The sequence below is a fragment of the Helicoverpa armigera genome, chromosome 16, assembly GCF_030705265.1.
Source record: "Helicoverpa armigera isolate CAAS_96S chromosome 16, ASM3070526v1, whole genome shotgun sequence".
In the NCBI taxonomy this organism is placed as follows: Eukaryota; Metazoa; Arthropoda; class Insecta; order Lepidoptera; family Noctuidae; genus Helicoverpa; species Helicoverpa armigera.
The window spans coordinates 6779887-6804338 of NC_087135.1; the positions used below are offsets into that span (position 1 = coordinate 6779887).

Genomic DNA, 24452 nt, shown 5'->3' on the forward strand with positions numbered 1-24452 from the left:
CGTCCGAGTGCTGTAGGCGTTCACTCAACTTCGCACTGAATACTGAATTCATATGACGCTGAATCGGCGAGATACGAGAAACGAAAGGAAGTTTTGATATCTGTTTGAATAATATACGCCGTCGAAGACTTGTCGGTATTTGTTTGTCATTTTTTGCAAACGCATGGTTTGGTCAAAGCATCGAATGTTATGACATCAACCTTTGATTAACCGTAACATTCTAGGTAACCAATATATAATGTCATTAAATAATGTGATAGCGCAAATTATATTAATGAAACTCCGTACCTAAGAAGACAAAAGCATGAAATTAAATTACAGACTGTCACCACGCTTGACCGTTGTCCACAAAAAGAATTACGAATCTGTGAGTTGACGTTGAAATGGAGCGAATTCATCGGAGACCGCCAATCTAAAGGTGTCCCACTTTGTGCAAGCTTTGAATGGAAGAGTGGCGAGCGACGAGAGCCCCCACCTGGCCGTAAATCAGATACCTCCGCCGCAGACAGGGAATCGAATAACAACCGTAAATTCACAAAGCGAAGGTCTAAGATCACTAAAATAACTTTGCACTTTGTATCTTTTAGACGGTCAAGAATGTGCTATTGAGAAAAGGGCGCTTCCAGATAAGGGCTTTATCGATGCATAAAATATGTTATTATGAAGTTGGTCGGCCGCCACTCTGAGACGCGGTCCGCCGCCCAAAAAGAAGCATGTTGCCTTTATTCATTGAGGTATTTGTGGCATCTCTTTATTTGCACCTGTCGTAAATTTGCGACCTTCCGTGACATATTTATGTGACAGATTGCGGGAGAGGATTATATCAACGCTACGGAATTCGTTTCACTGTAAGCATGGGAATATTTTGATTACACGTCAATCTTGGAAATAATAATTATTGATAGTAAAAGAAACATTGTAATTGGTACAGAAAATAATTTTAGGTAAAACAGAAAGGCCTTTAATTTGTTTTCAAAAACAACTTATTTCCGACAGACAAAAGAAGAACGAAAAACGTTTTCTCTATCGAGTTCAAAAATGAGGATTTGAACAGTCCCTTGGAATTAAGCAATTTAGCGTAATTAATTCCGACAAAAGATTTATTGTAAGTTAAAACAAAGCACTGACACAAAGACTGTTGCATCGTAGATCTCAATTTCGTGAATGAGTTGAAAGCGTGAAAATTAAAACATTGGTTTGAAAGGTGAATGCATAAGTTTGTGTTTACATTAAGAGTTGTATCGGATGTTATGCCTTCATGGTAAGTATATATATTTTTTGTAAGTGTCCATATTCTGCTATATAATCCTATTGAATTAAAAACTTTATCACCACTGACGTTCTGCTTCAACATTTACGAAAGCAAAAATATAAAAATCGCTCAACTCTTCTACGTCGCATCGTCTGAAATTCAGAAACTCTGCGCTATCTTAAGACAATATGCTCCAATTGCAATCCAAAAATCCAATGCAAGTCAAAGGTGAACTCAACTGGAATTTATAATTGCCTCATACTTTGAAAGCTTGTCACAAGTATGGTATTCATGTCACAGCGAGCCACGTGGCATGTCGCCAAGAATGTGGGCTGCAGTAATTCAACATATATAATATACTTAGTGCGGGGTACGAGCCTCGGATTGCCTGTGATAGCGTTTGTGGCTTGACGTCAGACTGATGATGTATGCTTACTGAATTGTTGAAGTGTACCTATCTTAATATTGTTAACTAGGTTCAGAGGTGTCACTTGTGTCCCGTGGGAAATATGTACCTCGCACCCCAGATAAAAGGCCTATAATAGCCGTCCTCGATCGAGCTATCTGTCACTGAAGGATGGTTTTAAATTAGACCTAAGCTTAACGCGTTAAAATCAACAAACAAAATCATGAACTAACAAATTCTTTAGCTATAAGGTAAAAGTGAGTATAGATTAATATAAGTTACATACACTTGAGGAAGACTTTTGGTAGTATTTTAATCAGGTTAAACTTAAGAACAGCCAATGATGAAGTTGGTATTAGAACTACATACTGCTTTTGTTTTTCTCTCTGTAGTGATGCTTTTGATAGGGGTGAGGAAAATAAAGTGTATTTAGATAGAAAAGGTAAGCTTTGTAGAGTTTATTCCCCACGGTTTGTAATATATAGCGAAACCGAGTAGCTCTTGGGAATTGTTGCGTAGAAACATACAAACGATTGTAATGTAAGGTCCTTTCTAGATTTTAGGTAAGTACTCTTCGTAGCATATATCTTTTTGGCATATTGATATCCGGCGGTCCCAAAGTGGTCTTGCTAAGTACTTAGAGTAAATAAGAAGGCTTTAGACATGTTTTTTCTCAAAACCTTGCAAATATTATTGTATAGTGTTATAGTTTTAATCCGCGGATTAAATGTGGCCGAAATGTTTCCCTTTAAGCTAATGAAGTTCGACTGTGTTATGGTAAACTATAAGACTACTTAATTTACATAAACTAAACATGGGAAAACCAATATAAGTTGCTTACAAGTATCTTATGCTTACTTAACCCTTTCTAGCTACGTCATCTATAAACCAATCTTTACAGCATTATTTTTTCGTAATGAGACTTAAATATCAACACATTACGATCCCGCTTCAAAAAAAACCCACACAGGTAATTTATTTAAAAGTCATCTTTCCATCAAAGTAATTTTCTTCTAGAGTTCTATGATAAACTGTAATGCTATCAACAATATCATCATTCTAGGAAAAGGGTATTAACAACATTATTTCGGAGGGCAATATTAAATGAAGCCTAAATACGTGCAATAAGCCGAGAATATTATTAACATAAATATACATCTTACTAACTCTTAATTTTCTTTCACAAACTCTTCCTGTGATTCATTTACCGTATTGACACTGTCAATAAAATCAAAAACATCTCAAGAAGTCTTAACACCGATCAATGTAAGCGCAAACGTCTTTAAACTCCTTTCAATATTAGCATAAACATAAAACATGCAATGTTTACACGACGTGTTGACACGCCAAGGGATAATTCGTCGGTGTCAAAAGGGCGTCAGAGGGGATGTCGTGAAAATGTAAAGATCAGACCGGTCCCCTAATGACCTGCAAACATGGGGATATCACACGCGATTTACGAAGGGACCTTTTACTATGCTACGTCTTGTAATTGATAACGAATAGGTGTAGATAAGGTGCCCGTAATTCTGGTCAGCTGACGTGGCTTAAGTAAAGGTGGGTAAGATTAATGCTGTACACTATATATGATTTATTTTAATTAGTTTTGTTAGAAGGCACGGATCTTTTAATTAATGCTGATTATTATTATTCTTTATTGCATTTATAAATATATTTTGATGCACTTAAAGCACAGAGATCATGTTCAACGGCGAGCTTAACTCAGTGCTGGGTTCTCTTACAGCCTACCTTAGAGTAAAAGAGTGATTCGTTGGAGGGCAAATCTAAATAATTACTTTTATGTATTCTTTACTTCGCAGTACCTACTTACACAGTTAACAAACAATTACCTAATTCTAGTGCGAACTCTAGAACTCAATAAAGGACAGGTCTATACTATAATTATGTAAATGAAACGGTCGAAAAGTTTTTATCTGTATTTAATTATACAGATTCAAATATAAATGGTACTCTCAGTAACTGTTCCTCCATTTTCTCATACATTTTCGATTTTAGTGCTTTTAAAGTAGTCTTTAGAGGCATAACATTAAATACTAATAGAATTAGAGAAGTGACCTATCAAAATTGGTTACAAATTGACCCTTTAAAGTCCAATAAAAATGTAAATATTCGGTAATATGTGAACAATAACTGATAAGTGAGAAAGGAGTAATAAAATTCCATGAATGCCATAGTAGTAATATAAAAGTTAAATTTTCAGACCCCTGTTGTGATAATGTGCAAGGCTACGATTTCTCGTGTCGTATTTTGATACTTTTTGTATAGTTCAGCTTGCAAATGCCTTATTAAGTCAGTAACGTCCATTATAACCTGACCCGCCTATAAAATATTCGCATTTTTCATCTATCCAATGTTTGTAAATTGATCTACAAATTCGTTCCGCTTGTATCATCAATCTTCTTAATAATTACGTTTGAAGACACGTAGAATCTTTTTTTAGGGGGCAAAGACTAAAGAGCTCACACAACAACGAATATTACCTTGGCCACGCCTCCGATGACCCACAACTGTTTCCTTTGCCCATTTTTTGCTTAAAGTTAATAAGATGGAATTTCGAAGGCACAAAAAATGTTTTAGAATTTGGCGTCCAGCGCCCAAGAGAGCTATTGTTATGTAACTTTATCCCAATTCAACCTCTAAGAAAGTGCTGAGACGTTTGACAATTCTACAAGTTAGGTAGACGTTGTTCAGCAAAATCTGCGTTTATATTGAGAAAACAGCCATGTTACCAAAGCAAATTTAGTCAAAAAATGTAACAAAATATTTTTGAAATCTCTGAGGACATATCGAAAACAGCTCCATCAAAATATTTCTTCTATTTCAGATCGAGAGGTCAACGTTTTGTCATTGATTGGGAGTTATTTGACAGCTGCAGTCCCTCGACAGGAATATCCCCTATAGAGTCACATAGTGATTTATTTCCTTTGCGGTGCAGAATCCCCTTTGTGCGGAAACTACGGAACCTACATTTGTAGCAAATCGTATTGACCTGTGCGCTGTTATTTATGACTAGTTTCCGTTCACGACTTCTCTTGAAGGAAATTCGACAGCAATTTTATTACCTTTATGAACAAACTTACAAACAACCTTTATAAAATTAGATATAGGTATATACGTGTAAGGGTCAGTTCACACCGAGACGCGACGCGGCGCGACGCTGCGCGCACATTTTTCACAGAGCGACTCAGAATATACTTTATTCACTACACGAAAAGATACACATTACATTGTGAGAATTCAGATTACGTTGCACCACGCAGCGCTGCGCCTCGCGGCGCCGCGCGGCGCCTCGCGGCGTAGCGCGACGTATCGTGACGTAGCTGTGCATCGCCGGACGAGCGACGTGCAAGAGCGGTGCTGCGCCTCGCGCTGCGCAGCGAGGCGTCGTCCTGCTACGATTTTAAAAGATGCGCCTCGCGGCGTTGCGATGCGTCTCGCAACGCCGCGCGGCGCAGCGCGGCACAGCGCGAAATCATTGGCCTCTTTGAGTATCGTCGCGTCGCGTCGCGTCTCGGTGTGAACTGACCCTTACACACAAATATTATTATCCAAAACATAAAGCAAATTACTTGTCTAAAATCAGGTTAGAGATACGGTTACATCATAAAAGTTTTAGTAAGTAAAACGTGCCTACAGGTAGGTACGCCCAATTTAAACTTCACAGACTAAAGTTACACCTATGTTCAAGTAACCGTAATACACATCACCCGAGGGGATAATAAAACTACTTCTCAAAATTACAGACAGAAGACTGTCAAGTTAAACAAAATGTTTTACCAGAATACCTGTGTGATAAAAACCGGTAAATAATAACAGTACTTTAGAGAAATTATCAAGAATGTGAAGATGAATTCCTTACATTCCTAAGGTCCTTGACATACATCCCTTATCAACAACTTTATGGTAAGAAGATGTCTTCGGGTCCACTTAAAGGACTCGATAACACGTGCACTCCGGCTTAAAAGGATTCCAAGTAAACTGGCGATAAATACTTTACCCTAACGTGTGGCCGACACTTGTGGAAATGCTAGATATTCTTTGATGATTTTATTTGAAAGGAACATATTTTACACCCTATTTATGACAGGAGAAAGGTACTATATTATTTGTACGGATCCATTTCTTGAATAAAAAATTGTACGTATGTGGAAAATTTTAAATAAATAAGAGGGCCTATCACAATCTGGCTTAGCATAACAACGGTTAAGGGGTTCCAGCAAGAATCTCAAGGATTACAGTCAAAATAAATTCTACCCTTAGAATTCTTACGTTCTCGCTCGTAAACAATTCTAATCTACCCTAAGACTTTAATTTAAATCGTTTCCCCAATACAAAGCTTCACAAAGAACATAAGAAGCACACACGCGAAACACACACATAGACACGGAGCGACCTCTACCACCACGCCTGTTTAAATGCCCATTTGGATGGAATTTTAATTCCGTCATACATGTCTTTGTATGGATTGACAGCAAGCTGGGGAATTTCACGCCCCCTCCTAATTTATACTTCCTCGTTTCTTTGAAAGGCACGCTTAGCCGACGGCCTATTCAGTCCAGTCTGTTTTATTAAAAAGACCTTTGTGGTTTTTAAGGGATTTGTGTTTTGGTCAATTTTTGAATGGCAAAATATTTACAATTAATTTATTTATTGAACACACACAAATATACAGCACACAAAACATCGCGGTTCTCATCACCATGGCTTATTTTTCAAAATTTATACCTAACTATTCATTAAGTTAAAGTCGTTGCATTTATTAATAACAAGTCATCCCAAAAACGTACCAGGTATGCAATTTTTTAGGAAGTTTCTTTTATAAGTGCATCCTGCTGTATTTTTTACGCATCATTACACTGTGTGCTTTTACACAAGCATGACTAAAAAATATTAGTTTTTTCAACTCGCTGCTTTATTATAAAGACGATTCAATACCATTAGACACGAAGGAAGTCTTAACATTGTGCTGATTAATAAATTTTAGATTAAACGTACATTCTCGTGGGATTAAACTCGGTCTGGCTTGGACCGACTCGCTTGAACAGTCGGTATCCACCACTGCGGTTAATTTAATGTCCCTATTCTGACTCCGGTATGCTTTATGAACATAAAGTGTGAGATAATAAAACATTCCGACTCTAACAAAACTCACGTCGGATGTTTCAGATATTTATTTAATAGTATCTTTCATGAATGCGCGTCATTTAAATCTCTTTTATTTTACTCTTGGAATAAACGCTCGACGCTGCGTTGTCGTTATTCCGGACAAGTGAATCATTAATGTGCATAAATGTACGGTTTTGTGTTTAAAATGAAATAAATCCGTAGTTTGACCGAACGAGTATCGAACTGGTATTTATCAAGGTATTAGTGCTTCCTGAACCACTATTAAAATGTCATTAGAACTCCATTTTGGTTGTTATCGAAGCGCCTCGCATGTTTAATGTTGCCAACAAGAAACACATTAAAACACACACATATGTAAATAATTATACACTTTATGCACAAAATATATACTTAAATATTTCGACGAAATATTTTCTTCGATTGTATGTGTAGTATAAAATATGTAAAGAATTCTTGAACCTTCATTTTAATACTGGTACAAACCATATTCCGAAACTTCCTACACCAATAAGTAAACTAATCTACTAAGTATTTGCGATGGACTGGTCCTTCCACTTCGCGTAATACGAAGTCCTAGTAGAACCTTGTACCTACTAATGAAAGATCCGAAACACAAACAGTAACATATGCGCGATGGGTACTGATTAGATGCAACGCGATCTTAGAGCAAACTCAACGTGTTTGAATTAGTGACGAAGGTAATGTAACTTGAGAGCCAACTTGAAATGAGTGTTTACCTATGTGAGCGATGTACTTGCTAATGAACACATTTATGTATGCACATTGCAACAAATGATAACCACAAAAAAAATAGAAAAGATCTACAATTGCGATTGCTTAAGTGATCGTACGAGAAAGTAACCGTAAAGTTAATGTTCATCTCTTCAAACGACTCACTGAATTCATTGAAAAAAACAAATGTTCTCTTCAAAGATCCAAAGCCGAATTTAAGCGCCATAAAATTTAACGTCTACGTCTTTTCGGCGATGCCATTTAATTTGCAGATCAACAAGGATAGAAGGAATTCACGAACAGTATAAGTTGACGCTGGATTCGGACCGATAAATATTTGTATAAAATACAGTTGATTGCGAACACACAGCATTAGGACGAAGTTACATTTGCATATATGAATAAGACTGGAACAGAAGGTCCCCTTTTACGTAACGAAAGTACTCGGGACGTCAAAAGGATGTCGCATGACCATTTCCTGATGGAAGTAAGCTCTCATCTGAGGGTAATATCGGCGTATTTTTCCCATTCCTATTGTAGGGTTAGCTATGCCGTAGGACGGATGTCAACGCTTTTTGCTTTGAGTTGTAATAAAAGCTGCGTGGTGAGTGTGTAATATTTTTTTATAATGGGGCATACTTGCATAGTTATATTTTTTACGATAGCTTGTTTATACGATTAACTTTCAATGCTTAGCAGATAAAATGTCTGAAAGACTTATTATCCTAATTATCAAAGTAAAACATTGGCACCATCACCAGTAATCTTTTTGCACATGCTCCAATAAAGAATAAATAACCCTGAACTCTTGTATTAAGCCTTCAATATATCTTCTGATACGGGGCTTACAGTAATCTTAGCTAAGTGTGATATATTATTTCGAAAACAAACTCGCACGCATCTTAAGGCTGAGGGCTTCAAGTAAATCCTGTTGTAGAAAGAGAACAAGACTTTACCATCAGTTGATAAAGCAGCTTTTTGTAGGTTTTTTCTTCAACACAATATAAAGTTTTAGCACGTTTTTTAGTATAATAGAATTTGGAGTAAGTTAGCTATACGCGTGTAATGGCAGGGTCGGTCTTGAAGTGAGCCTATTCAGAAGTTAGGTAAAAGTGTTAATGGATCCGTTTGTTGGTTTCTTGATCAACCATTGATCGGAAATGGGCTAGGCAGGTCAGGCTAAAGTTGAGCTTTTTGTGCTAGAAAGTTAACTTACGATTAAATTCTAGATAGCCAGTAAAACTATGTTTTATAAGTCTAATTTATAAAGGAGAGTCAAGTTAATTGAAAATGCATTTATAAGTCTTCATCTTAAGTCTAGTATAAGCGTGGGTGTCCCCAAGCAGGGAACCGAGCAATTTCTTTTTTAAGTCTTTATAACTCACTGAATACTTACTTACTTACATACTTTATTGTTCTAGGGATTTATTAAATTGTACATAAGGTTAATTATATATAATCATTATTTAAAAAATGGTAACAGTGCAATCGGTCTATAAAATATTTCCAAAATATGAAACGTTTATTTCTACAAAAAAATAATATTCATGACAGAGTGATTGCACTAAAAACGTCAATACCAAAAGCCGAAAGCAATACATGTTTATCAAAGAGATAATATCCATCAACAGTCCCTTTGATCTGACCCTCACATATCCCATGAAATGTCCTTCAATAAAACTTTATATTTTTATTCAGTTTTTATTTACTTACATAGTTTATATGTATACATATATAGGTATGTAAATGTAAAAGAAAGTCGTGTAAGTTACACCATTTATAACTCAAGAATGGCTAATTCGTTTAAGTTGTAAATTGGAGAGGAGGCAGCATAGATCCGGAAAAAGGACATAGGATAGGTTTTATTAGGTATATTCAATTGCCTAATAAAATGCTAACAGCTGTGTTGAATTTAAAGAAATACATTCCATTCTACGTTACCCAGTTAAATTCGTTTTTAAAGTAAATATTTTGCAATGGAAATACATAATTGGATCACGGACAAAATGGGTTCGATAAAGATTTTTGATATTTTTTCAATATAATATTTGTTTACTTTTCTTTGTAAAATAATAATATACACCAACGTTCTTGAAATATATCTCGTGGCCCGAAAGAGTATCTATCAAAATACCTATTAATCCATGGTCACCCAAAGGGTCAACCATCCGTGAACTGATCGCACTTCTACCTCAGTTTCTTTTGACAAAATATCACATTATATTTCTTTTTAACTGTTATTAAATCCTGTACTCTTTGTAAGCACAATCTCACTTGAAATAATCGCGTAACCTGGCTGCAGTAAAATGTTTTATAGCTGAAATAACGAGCAACTTGAGCACCCTTTAACTATTTATCTCGCAGTACTAGCTCCCATATATCAACGTCGTGTACAACAATAAATTAGTACCTAATTAATTAGCAGATGTGCGCCTTTTAGAAAAGGTGTCACTCAAACGGATTTTATCCGATGATATTTGTTGCTAAATAAATCTTGCAGTTTGAAATATTTAAATGATTGAGTAAAAATACGCACCTGCATTTCTTTAAATGAAACAGGTTCAAAAGTTATAGTAAATGAATTGATGCTGTCAGCAAAATTAAACGTTAAAACTTTTATGAGAAAATAAACTGTGATAAAAATAAGGACATAACACATTAGACTACTTGATTTATATCTAACCTATTTATATTTAGATTCCACAATAATAATAGACATATCAACAGCTGTTCGAAGTCAGCTTTGAAAAATGTCATTCTTAACGCGAGTACGATCAAAGGCGAGAAGCAAAATTCGGCCCATAAATATGAATAACTCTAAGAAAACTTCACACGCGAGGATTCACAAAATATGCGAACGTGTCGCGTTTCCAAACAAATTTATATCATGGCTCCTCGTACTCCAGCAATATTTATAACAGCTCATTCTTCTTCATATGGAAGGGCACTATATCAAAGCATTTATTATGAACAGAAACGGGACTTTTGAACATATGCATAACGAGAACAAGCATTTGCGTAAACATGATTAAAACCTGCGAATATGTATGAGGTGACATATAGATGTCGGATGCCGGGGACCTGTAAGTGGGTGTGCCATGGATTGTAATGGAAGCGAGTGCCCTGACAACCCCATGTTTGCACAATACGCAAATGTGTGTAGACAATGTTAATTGAACATGTGTTTGTAAACTATCTTTACCCTACATCTCTGGTTTTTATCCACGTATGACGGAAAAAGCCGGTAGAATGAATGAAAAGTGACATTTTCCTGGTCGCGGCGCCACTACGTGGACTTTATTGCAACTGATAGTGACAACATGAGGAAAATGTGCGGTGTGGCCTTTATGTGAAGCCGACAGATGTTTTATATTTCGGCACTAACGTGACCACGTTTTCTTTTCAGTACAGTCAAAGCTTGATTTTTTTCCTATCAAAAAGTTGCGTAAAATTGGCTGGCTCTGTAATTCTACAGCAAGAATGCACTACAGGCTTTCCAAAGTCAATTATTCCCGTCAGAGAAGTTTTTGTTAGCAAAACTTTTGTGTCATGAAAAAGGCGGAAAGCTTTTGTAGAAAAACTTCTTTATTTAATAACACGAACAGCTTTTTTACTGTTCAGTTATTTCATTTTAAAGTGTTTCATTCATTATGTATTCAAGTATTCTTTCAGCTACTATTTCTTTTGTATGAGTTAGGTTTCTGCGCTGTAATAAATGGCCTTTATAATCGCATTCCAAAGTGTCCCATCGATGATTAAATGTGGTCTAAAATTATCCGCAAACTATGAGATCCTTAAGCTATTAATATCTCATTCACACACGACGTAGCTACATTACCGTGGAGATAGTTTCGACATAGTTCCGGGGCAAAGGCCGTCGAAGTCATAAAGCTTCCTGCAGTGGGACCTACTAATTTAGATGTCTGAAATCGCACTCCGTTATATTCCCTAAAGGATATACCGTAAATGACACTATCTAAGTTGTCATTTTCAGGGGAAACTAGTTTAGAGCGAAGTTGCAGTGAATTAGGTTAAGTGATGTTATGAACAAGAGAGGGAGTCTCATTGCTTATAACTTAGATAGGTAGCTAAGTAACAGTTATGCTTGCTGATCGACTTGACAGGGTAAGCATGGTAATACTGCGGTCATTAAATGGATAGGTGTTGTTAACTTTACTTCAAGGATTATCATTGCCAACATTAAAGGTTATGTGCCAGTTGTAGGTGGAATAATTATGACAGTGGATACTGGAAAACTTTGTAAGAGCATAAATAATAATATTAGCCTTTACTAGTAGGTATTGTGGAGGTCGCCGCGTGCCGTAGTCGCGCCATGTAAATTATTGGTATTCAGTTGTAAGTATTTACTGAGACTGGACGCCGACCCAACCTAGTTGGGTAAAGCTAGGCGGATGATGACTCATTGTTAAAGTTACTTTTACGACATTTGAAAATATAATAGAAAATATTTTAATTAAATGGTTATTGAATTGGATAAAAGGTAAACGTTGGGCATATTAACAAAATTCATCCAAAAAGTTTTCCTTAACTTTAGAAACTATGTCAACACCCTATTTCTGAACATTCATAAAGTACCATAATTCACAAGAAAATTAACCTTTTATGAATTTTGCAATTAAAACCAGTAATTTAATTAAACCATAGTATGAATTTGATTAATTATTGCTTATTGGGAACTTACGTTATAATTAATATCATTTGAACTTGAACCCTTTGTAGTATTGAGATTTCAATATTGATATCGACAATCGTTATCGTCATAGTGTAGATTGGCTGTCAGACTTGTGTTGCCACGAGCTTCCAAATCCATCTTTTGTTTGGTAGATATTTTATAAGTACCTAGGTACTAGTAGTTTACTATGATGTGTTACTTTTATGGTCTTTCTTAGTAAAGTGATACGAACGAAGGTTGTTTAAATATTTTAGTTCTTCTACTTTATTTATAGGTAAACCTAGTTATCCAAGTTGATTATTGGTAGGTACGACCTGCTGCAATGTTGATTTCTTTTTGACATTTGTTTCCAGTATTCTTATCTCAGCGTTTATCATCACGTTTGCTCGCCGAGGAAATATTAAGTATGTTAAGTCGGTCAGTAAGTAAATGCTTGCTGTTCAATGTAAACTCTGTTGTAAGATTATAACTGAGTGTCAACGGCAAGATCTAGTTATACATATTTTTGCAAGTTAGCATAGAATTAGAACGATTTCAGGAATCTGCAATAGGCAAATTTTAACTACGTAAATTTTCAAAATTTAAGCGCTTTAAATATATTTTTGGTATCGAGCTGGCTAATTTGATATCTCCCACAATACAGACACAGTAAAAAAGCAATCCAACATACTCGTACTATTTCAATATTTGTGTAGACACTCAGGTTTCACTCTTCCAATCCCGACAAAAGGAACGCAACCAAGCGGCAACGATACAATTTTTATCAAAGGCAAAAAGGTATTATCGGTTGTCACAGTTCCAATACTGCAAATATACTTGTTTCCTACACAGTGTGCCCATGATATGCGTGATTTACAAGCCACATCAACCGCGGGAACGATTGATCGCTGTGTGTTTGACTACAATCACTTCTCGTTTAGATAGATGACGGTTGACGTAAATCGAACGTCGACTACCTTAATAACCCTTTGTGGATATCGCGAACGTTTTGGTGAGGGATACGTTAAAGGTTGTGTGTGAAATAAACATTTTTCTAGGGCTGGTTTTTTTAGATTGAGGTTGATTTTTAACGCCCTAAATTCTCAGAAAGCAACGAGTCTGCGCTTATTCTAATTGAGTACACTTTTTCCTGTCCCAAATGTCTGCACATTCAATGATTTTTAACTACCGCTTATTTTTACCATATTACAAAGTCATAGAAAATCATTCACCACGGATTTGAAACAACTCACTTAAAATAAAAATAATAGACTTATATTTTGTATATTGGGCAGGCTATTATGATTGAACCTTTCAATACCGCCGATACCTATTTCCATAAATAAAACACTCAATAAATAGAATATCATTCGAATGAATGGCTCTCGTGCGATCATTGATTGATCGTTCTCGGTGAACCGTTGAATATTTTTATTTTATTTTATTGCATGATATGTAAAAAATATTTTTCAATTTATTTGCAAAATGTTTTCCGCTAACATACTACCGGGGCATGGTAAGGCAATAATAACTATCACGATGTTTTTTTTTTACAAAGGTAACTAACGTTTAGTTAAGTACCAGACGTCTACTAGGAAATTATGAAATCTGATTATTCACATTATAATAACTTCCACATACGTAATTTATCATGGAAAATGTAGGTACATGTGCAAGCTAGGAAATGCTACTACATTGAATCATAAATCACTGCGGCTCTAAGGCGTTCACAAGCATACTTTACATTAGTGAAAATAAAAACAAAAGACATGGTAATATCAATCATCGTATCACATAATCACAGCACTTAACAGTGACGTCACGATATATGAGTAAAGTATGTACTGTAAACATAAGCGTGAATTAAATCTGTATCTACGTTACACACGACGCACGAACGTGTATCTTCGTGGCGTAATGAACGACGAAATTAACAAAATCCCCAGTAATCCCTGGTAAAACGACACTCTGTAAAGGATTAAATATATCTGCGCTAGAATAGATTAACATAAGTGAGGGATGGCGGACCCACTGTTTAGGTGGCCCTATTGTGATCTACGCCGCGTTAGGGTGCCGCCCGAATGACTTTTACGCTCTTTAGATATTCAAATACGCGAAAACTTTTTTGTATAAACAAAAGAAAATTATTTAAATCTTAATTATAAAGGACGGAATAATTATGAGTTAGGATTACGATTTTTCTCATGCGGCAGTTATTAGGATTAAAAATCTTTGTTACGTAATTCCGACTGCAGTTCTCGCAACCCGCAACCCGCGACACACGAGCACTTTTAAATGTACCTAGGTACATACATATTATTTCTACTCCATTACTAGTTTAGCACGCAAAATAATATGGTAATGTTGACCTACTTACAGTAAAACTTGGAAAATATGCACTCTTACGGACAAACGACACAAAAATAACAATCGCAAACTGTAACTCAATTGTCAAACTTGCTTGAGGGAAAAATATGAAAATATCTGAATGTCTGTAGCTATTGGATCCGTTTTGCATAGAATTTCCACTTGGAAAATGTTCAACACTGCGGGGAGCTCGTGGAATCCAGGACCGGTCATACGTGGAATGACATTTTTGGTTCATTGTTGGGTGTCACAGCCATGACGTGCCGACCTGGATATTTTCCTGTATGACGGTACCAAAACTTAATTAGATTTTGGATAACATTGCGCAATTTAGATGCTTACCATATTTTGCTGCTTTAAATTGAGTTTTTTTTTAGATAACAACCAGACATTGTTCTAAAAGGTAAACTTCATAAAATATGCAGTACGCAAGGTGTCAAGTAAGTTGGAGAGCTACTTAACTTCGGAGCCATCACTACAACTTCACATTTAACACATAATCGAGTTGTCTCAATACGTGCGAAGTAAGACGTATGAGTTTAAACATCTCGTCGTGAAACTTTGCCGAGGAACGAGTGAAGCGCGCGCTTTATTACAATTAAAAGTCAGTCACCGTGCATTCAAGATGGCGACGGCTCATTTAATACATTAGTTGCCTTAATTAGCACATTAAAGTTTCTCCAGCACACTATGAGCTTAATAAAACCTTGATATAACACAGCTGCGCGTTTAAATACAAGTTGTTATAACAATTAAGGGTTTATCACCTTACAAATTAAACTGAGTGTCTGAAGTTGCCTAAGTAAATGCGGGTATTTGAATTTAAGAAATATCTACATTGAATATGCTAATTTAAATTTTAACGCAGATTTGTTAGACCGTCAAATATTTTGTGAAACCTATTATGAGTAAAGTTATTAAGCCCGTATTCACGAATATAGGTCACTTATACACAACGCGAACATTTGAATGCAATTCCATTTCAACTAATAACTGTAATAACTTACTGTATTCAAACTTCGACTTCACGTCAAGCGTGTGACTGTCATCACATACAAACTTACCTACGAGTTGCCACGTCAACCGTACACTTACTTCACAAAGTGCTGCGATTGAACGCAACCCAATTAACTAAACGTTCCCTCATGTAGGTACTTTATGAAGGGTCAGTCACCTTTTCGTACAATTTCAGGTACCTTTCGGTCCCCAAAGGATTAACTGACGATAATGCCTGAAGCATAACTATGGCACATTCTAATTCACATAGATCGTTGTAAGTTAGTAAGTCGAAGTAGCAAACTTAGCCAAGCGGTTCCATCTTGCAACCGAGTCCTTGCTTAGCGTCGCTCTAATGGACTTACTCAGATATTCTGGCTGCTCACTTTACGAAGGCAAATGAACTTTGTTTTAAAGGAATACAATAATTAAACAAATTGATACGACTTAACTTTGTTAAGTACCGAAATGTCACGTCTGAGAAAATGGGGAGTGTTTGTAAGTTATTTATTTATTCATTATGCTTCTTAACGAAATAATACGCAAGCAACAATGAAAACAATGCAAAAAATTTAGGTAAATTAACCAATGACAGCCACAAACACACTAATTACCTGATTTCTTGTAAATAATTTTTTCTTGTGGTTGAAACAATATCATAGCACCTTTAATTACGTACCTGAAACAAAAAAATGGTCTAATTAGAACAATTATCACGGATCACAATTATCTTGTACAAGCGAGAAAAATGGCCGCATAATTTTTCAATGCCATTCAAAGAACACTTAAAGTAAACGACTTGTAAATGAGTAAAAATTAATTAGTTTGTTCTCGGCCGCGGTTCGTTGGCTGTGACGTTAGAAGAAAAAAGATAATTGGGGGAGAAAGAAAACGGGGAAGATTAGATTGATGTTGTGAGCCATTAGTGGATACTTAATTGTTTTACGCGTTTCTCTGGAAAAAGAGAAACTTATGTGCGAGTATTTTCTGTGATTACAAATAATAAGGTGATTGATTACAGCGCTGTGTATTCCCTTTGTTGGCGGCTGTCGGCTGAGGAGTTGCCAGTCTAGGTGTACCGAGTGGTATTACTGTTGTAATCTCACTGAATTAAGATGTAGAAGACATCTACTGAGACTGAGGTGTTCTTAGAATACTCAAGAAATTAATTATAATACACGTGTATTATTTATTTACCTCTAAGAATATGTGTAGAAAATATGATTGTGATATAGGAGAATGTTATATGAATTTAATAATTAAGAAACAACTTTCTTTTGTTATTTAGTTATGTTTTAATTTTGTTTTCGTGCTACTGTATCTAATAGCTGTAGAAAGTGATAATGTTTCCGCCACTTAGACACGTTTTATTAAATTAAAGTGATTAACATTTTAGAACAGCAAAAATAAATTAAGTAATAGGTCAGTTCATTTTTGACGTTCCATAAATCAACTACTAGAATTAATTTTATTTTCACGCTCTGAAAGAATAGAATACATAAGTAGTATAAAAACTAAATTCATCAGTTTCTTTATATATCTTAGCAAGAACAATCTAGTCATTACTGTCAAGACAAAATTAAAGCATTTTTCATACAAATTAAATCAGGGTAAGTTTCTACTTAAAGCGACACCCAGTAAATTTCACTAGACGGTCAACGGACCAGCAAAGGTATGAAAAATCGCTAGGGTAACTTGTTTCATGGTCGAAAGCTCGCTAGGACCCTAGGGAGTACTTGCCGACCTCGTTGAGTGAGAAATTGAACAGTAAACCACCATAAGCCGGCAATAGAATAACCTTTGCCAGAAAACTATTTTTTATTTTGTAAAAAAGGCGAATGAAAAGTGAATATTGAAAATGGTAAATTTTTCACTCGACTGTGTTTGAAATCGCTCGGTTTTCGACTACTGGTACCAGGAAAACATCTAATCTAGGCCATCTTGAAGATAGTTCTAAAATTGTCACATCCACGCCTAATAAATTGTTACAGGTGGTCAAATCGCTTTGATCGAACTTTATTACGGACAGTATTAGATTTTATTACTATGCTTCGCAGATTGTACTCAAATTTAATTTTAAGGAAGCTTGTTTTCATTAATTTTACTTAGGCAAAGAATTGTATTACTTGGCTCGTAATAGAAATACAGCTATATCGTTTGGAATTTCCGCTGAATTAGGACTTATATCCATTTAAAAAGTAATTAATTTCAACTTTATGCCCCGAGGCTATCTCCGGTGCGAGAATACGCCGAAGATGGTCCGTATAATAAAATTATAAACAAGGTTTAAAAGTCTTTATGCTTTGTGTCATTTTATTAAAAACGAAAATATTATTTCGGCTTTTCTTGAGTTATGACAATATTTTATTTGGAACTTTTTCGTCTGGTTTGGTATGGTTCTTAATTTTGAATTTATTGTCGTGGTTATAGCGTTTTAATATTTTATGTATTTTATAAATGTCGCACTACTTGTAATCGCTCCAAGACATCCTCGTCCGGGAAATTAACTGTGAGAGTAATGGCGTCCACGGCCGGTTTCGGCCACGGCGGCTGTTCTCATTTAAGGAGATCAACCAGCTGCGCAGGACATATTATAGTGCACGAGTATGTGCGCAGACACAGGTGCACTCCCTATTCCTTCACTCTCATGACCCGATGGGACGGCAATCCGACACGACCGGAAAGAGATCAGGCGCAGGACCGACATTTATGTGCTCTCCGATGCACGGGTGAATCAATCACCAACTTCCAGACTGCGGGCTGCTTTGTAAAAGCTTAAGAAAACCCACAAAGCGATTTCGGCCCGCCCCGGGAATCGAACCCGAGACCTCGAGCACTGCAGCCGCGCTTGCGACCACTAGACCAAAGAGGCAGTTCACTGTGAGAGTACATAGGTTCTAAACCTATCTTTTTAGTATATTTCCTACACTCGCAACTACGAAATCTCATCTTACAATATCTCTTTGAAACTCCAGACATACTCACTGCCAAAAGCAAAATTTGGCAATTTTCACCAAAACATCCGAATATTTGTGACGTCATTACATTCTGGATATTCAGCAAGTGTCCTCCTTTTATTAGGGCGCTAATTTTTTCCACTGTCATTGATGGATGGTGTTTAGGGAGCCTCGAACGAGAGTAGATTAACATCGAGATTAACGCAATGTGTTCCTATTTGGGTATGGATATGAGAGTGTGACATACAATTAGAAACAGTGTGCAAAGGTTGTTTTTCCCAATTTAACAACCTTTGGACTGTGTACTACACATACTAAAAAGATATCAACAAAACTGTTTCATAATGTACTAATATCAATAGGCATAATGTTCTTGTTTTTCTTTTCTTGGATAAGTATTCTCAGTTTTGAAGCTATTGACACATAGAGCTTTCAGCACTATCAATACACCTTGTCAAAACTGACTCTATCGCCCAAACTAGACGAGCTATCAATAGATATCGCAAGTATTCAGTTCGATAAGACTGGACAAAGACAGTCACTAGTAAGATAACTGGCAACTTTCACAAAGCGATCTCAAACTTATTACTGTGTTGAGGGACCGAACTTCATCAAGATAGAATGCCGGTCGGTCTGACGTTTGCTAAGATAGATCAAGTTTCTGACTGTATTGTAGCACTAGACGCTCTAAACTTCGAAATGGTAATCCGAAAATTTAATATCAATTAATTTCCTTGTTGATACAACCTAAATATTAGCTAAGACGCAACGATTCTCTTCCCAATAAACAGTCCCGTTTGAGTCTCATCTGAATGTAGACGTACCCATAATCATCTTTCTACGATTCTTCGAGAACAAAACTCAGGTAAATATACTTCGTTCTAATTTAATATCGAGTTATTTAGGGACTTGGCTGAGGTGTCTCCGCCATACACTAATAGATTTTCGTCGTTTGCGTATCACATTCATATCAGCCAGTACGACACTAGAAATGGATATCCGCTAACGTTTCCAATATTCAATCTATCTATTCTTTTGGTAACTAGAGATAGGAATGTGACGTTACTTGTATGGGGCTGACGAAAAACTGATATCTCCAGTATGCGAATCAAAAGATAGACAGAATATTGGGAGCGGCAGTAAATGTCACTTCGAGTAAGCGTTCGGATATTATTCCTGGAGTCGTTATTGGCAGGCGGAGTGGCGGTTACAGTACCAATGTAGGAATTCTCTATTACTTAGGTACTTACTTATTCTGAAATCTGGATTACGGAATCATATTTGAACGTTACGTGGAAAAAGTTAATAGCCAGCCAATTTTACCTGTACATATTGACATTATCGGGTCATCTTTGATCATATCCACATTAAATATTGTATCATCTGGACATGACGAAGCTTTTAATTAGTAAAATAATTTACAAAATTAATTAAAAGGTTTATCAAGATTAGACGATATTCAAAATCTTCAGCTTTATGCCTTCAGTCAGTATAGATACATAGCATAAAGTGAGAGAATAACTAATTGGATTTCTCATTACCGGCTAATAATTTCGGCCTTCTTGCCAATATCAACGGAGATTAAATAAAGTTCAATGGCAGGTAGGTATTCCGCCAATACCTACAATCTTTTGAAATTATGCCAGGAACGAAATTAAAACAAAATTCGTGGAATATCGCTCCTCTGTCTGGCCAAATGAAAAATAAACTCAATGAAAAGGTACTTATGATATTGTTGCCAATGGTAATAATTACCTTTCGGAAAATAGGAGTATTGCCAGCAATGAATATAAACAGGGTATTTGGACAAATAATAAGAAAGAGAAGTCTGTTGCCAATTAAGTTTTATACGGAGAAAAGTTAGTACACTTTAATGTAAGTAATAACATGAAGAATTCATTTGTATAGCATCTTATTAGGGGCGCTTGTTAGAGCAAGTTTTCAAAGAACTATTTGTACAAGTTACTTACTGGGTTAATATAGGAAGGAAATATACGACTACAGTAGTGACGTTACTAAATTATATACGAGTATACATATATACGTTTTCAAACTGTCGATCCAATTAGTTTTGCACTTAGTACGTATGTAAATTAAAAACAGCATGGAAAATGCAGAGCTTTTAATAAAAAATGGATGACTTAAAATGAAGTTATTATATATTTGAAAGTTTCACACAGTAAAAAATAGTTCTCAAACAAACCCTTCACAGATTCGAAATAAAAAAGCTATGCAAGGTATTGAGGTCAAATCTAATAAACATGTCTACAGAAAAGCAGCAGTTTCCGGCACCGATAGGAGCCGACACCTTAGCAATATCCGGAATCATAATGACGACTACCCGCAATCATTAGTCTTCGACATACATACATTGTGTCATGTCATGACCAAAATGTTTAGGGAAAAACTACATTTGGGTCGTTTGTAAGGGTTCAATAATATTGTTTGTAAGTTTGTCTGTCTGTGTTATTGGGAAAAAGTGCTGAACCGATTGCGACAAAATTTTGCATAAAGATAATTGAGACCTTAACAATCTGATTCTTAATCCCTTAACTTATACAAAGCCATATAGGTATAGATAAACGCTGATGTTTTTTTTTTTTTTCAGGATAATGAAATGAAAAAATCCTGTATGCATATAATAAACTTTGGTGTCCATATACGACTTTGTTACGGGTAAAGAGAGTCTCTCAGAAGGCAGGCAAAACTGCAGAAAACAGCTAGTGAAGTACAGATAGAGAATTGTAAAGGATTACTGGAATATTCCCACGCACGATGACTCACGGAGCTTTGTCGTAGGTTTGTAACTCACGGATGGGTACTTTCTCAACGGTCTAAAGAAACTCTGAATAGATACGTCTCTAGTGAAGAGAGCTAGGTAAGTCAGCAGAAAAGGTTTTGTAGCAAAATATATTCAGTTTTGTATTCAAAACGGCACATTTTTTGCGTGTTATATTGAGTTTTTTCGCATCAACATAGGTAATGTTAAGACATATTTTGCTACCAGTCCGTTTATCAATATGATTTAAGTAGGTATACCTATTATCCCTCTGTAGAGCAAAAGCTTTCCTATAATTGACAATTACCTTCCTAAAGTTCTTTGTATTCCTACTGTCATGTAATACTGTTATAGGTATGCATCTAGTGGTATCGAAATCTATATTGTTAACAACGATGGTTAAATCCCAAACCCGTAACCCAAACAGACAACAGAACCACAGGTCATCGACACAACCCTTACAGTTCACAGGAACATACACTTTAACCGCAAAACAATATTAATTTACACTTGCGTAACATGTAGACAAAGACAAACAACACGTGTGTCTCACCTCTGTGGAGTCCAATTAGGCGCTGGTCCACGTGGGCGCCCCTTTTGTTCCCAAGTGGCGCGTTGTTATGACAAAAATGCTGCATTGTATACACATGCACATTGTTAGTTACGTTTTGTGCCTAGACAGCTTCAAATTGAAAATAGAATGCCTGTCTGTTCGTCTTGTGCCTTTGTTCTTTGATGTATAATTTGGGATATGAAAGAAACATTAGCTTTAGTGTAGCTCAGTGCTGCAATTTGCAAAGCATTTTATTTTTGACTTTTGCGCCTTTATTTCACCCTCAACAGTTTTATTCAAATAACAAAGAATAAATACTCTGCCTGCATAATGTTATTGTCTATCTTTTGGCTGATGTTAGTAATTATTCTAGGGATCTTCATTTATTTTCCCCCAACGTCTAAATAATTCGAGTAAATCTACGAGTTGTATAGTAATGAGATTGGCTTACAAATCGGCTTTTGCTAACAAGACATTTTGCTTCGCGCAGCTTCCACGTCGCTCGCCCTGAACTTGTCTAATTACGTTGTCTCTCTTTGTATAATAAAATGTTAATAATCAAACAACAAACTTCCCTTTTTAATGCTTACTAATCAAACGTCGCGACGAATAAACTGAAGACGAAATATTACTTTTGTGTTGGTGACTTTGGCTTGCGCGCCGCAGATTAAAATACTTGAATAAAGTTTTGGCGCCCTGGCGCCGCAGTATTTTCGTTTCAGTAAATGTACTATAAAAGTTGAATATTCAACTCATACTGCGAATACTTTGTCTTCATCATAAAGTTTTTAGTGTAGTTGTGTGTCAAGTTAGGGAGCGATATATATATTCATTCATGTAACGTATCCACTTCTTATGCTGTTTTATATTGATGGTTAAAGTGGATAGGCACGATAAATCATTCCATTGTTGTTTCTTCTAACTATTCGATAAGCCATCGAGTTATTTATGGTAGGCTACGGAATATTGGCAGTTGTGAATTATGGTAAAAATATGATTCGCTATGATAATGCTATGAAAATTCAGTATGCTACCGAAAGCGCACAGTGCTAAATTAAAATTTACCACTTTTAAAGCAGTAAATTGTATAACAACGATGACAATAACCTTTATAACCTCATATAAACCTTTCGAAGTGGTTCATTTTAAATTGGCACCTAAATCTTTTTCACAAGTGCAGTCAAAACAAAATTTCAGTTTCTATTTTCAGCAAAACTACAACGCACTTATGTTCTCTTGAAAATTGCAACAAGTACAAATCTGCAGTTTGTTGAAGCGTTGCAATTTTCTCTCTGGAACAAATTGACGCACTACAAACCGATTGAAATACTTACACAAGAGAGTGACGTCATAATATTGTATAGTCGGGCTAGACAACAGCTGTGTCTGAATGAGTGAACGGAAAATCGTGAGGAGCAATGAGGCTGCGGTGAACTATTGTGTGCCAAACTCACTCTTGCCAATATCTGTTTTATATTTTGTTTGGAAATGTGTTGGATAGTGCTGATATTTTACCTTTTTAATTGGTACATAGTTATTATGGGAAAGCCCTACTGCTGCACATAGCTTTCGGCTATAGAATTATTAGTAGCACACCTAAATACGTAATTATTTTAGGCAAAACGAAGTTCAAACTAAAACAGTAAATGAACATGCCAAACAGCAAAATCACACATTAATTTGCAGCATAATTCAAAGTACCTAATCTATCAATTTACAAACGCTGTTACGAGCTTAGGGGAAGGCTTACACAAGTAATCTCCTACTGGTAAGTTTAAATTAAAGTGTTTGAGAAGGAAACGCTAACTGAATTCTATTTTCCGTTGGGTGCTGTAATGTTTTGCACCGCATCGATGGCGGCAAGGAAATTGCCCTGGATCGACTGCGACGTATATTGTTGGGGTGCCACGGTGAACTTTGGGAATTACACCAGCCAAATCGAATTGCAGCTCAGGGGAGTTCATCACCCGTCTCGGAAGTTTGAGTGGTGGTATGTTATTGGATTTGTTTTTAAAAAGGTTGTGGTTACTGTTAATCAAAATTAATGTACCTATATTTTTGGACCATTATTTTTAGAAGAAACAGGATTCGAACTCACTTTTTACTAGACTACCACAATTATGATTGTATGAAATTTTACGATAATATGTCATCGAACTAATAAAACAGACAGCAATGAAGACGCTCCCCAACCAGTTTACAAAACACCACTAATAAAATGACCGTGGCCTTAAAAACTACATTAATCTCCCATATTTGTGGGAAAATAAAAAGCGTTAAGCAAGTCCATATTCGCGCGACTTGCTCCGGAATGCGAAGACACTTCCCGTGTGGAACGGAGCCAACCGTCTGCCAGTATGTAGAAAAAAATCTACGAAGTACATCTGCGGGCTGACTGACATAGACAGCCGTTTTACCTTTAAATTGGATGGGGTCATTGACCGCAGTTACGTAGTTTGTTCTTACCATGAACATTTAGTTCGAGAAATATATATTTTTTCTGTGCAATCTATATGTATCATAGCAAGGCTACGTAATCATCAATGCTTATTTAAGTCAATGAAAATACTTGAGAATAGTTTCAATAAGG

General features: G+C 36.0%; 1 protein-coding gene across 8 annotated transcripts in view; it reads right to left on the bottom strand.

Moving 5' to 3' along the window:
* The window catches only part of LOC110378740 (apoptosis-stimulating of p53 protein 1), a 262519-nt gene that overhangs the window by 112423 nt on the left and 125644 nt on the right, over positions 1–24452 (bottom strand). The gene's annotated exons all lie outside the window — the stretch shown is intronic.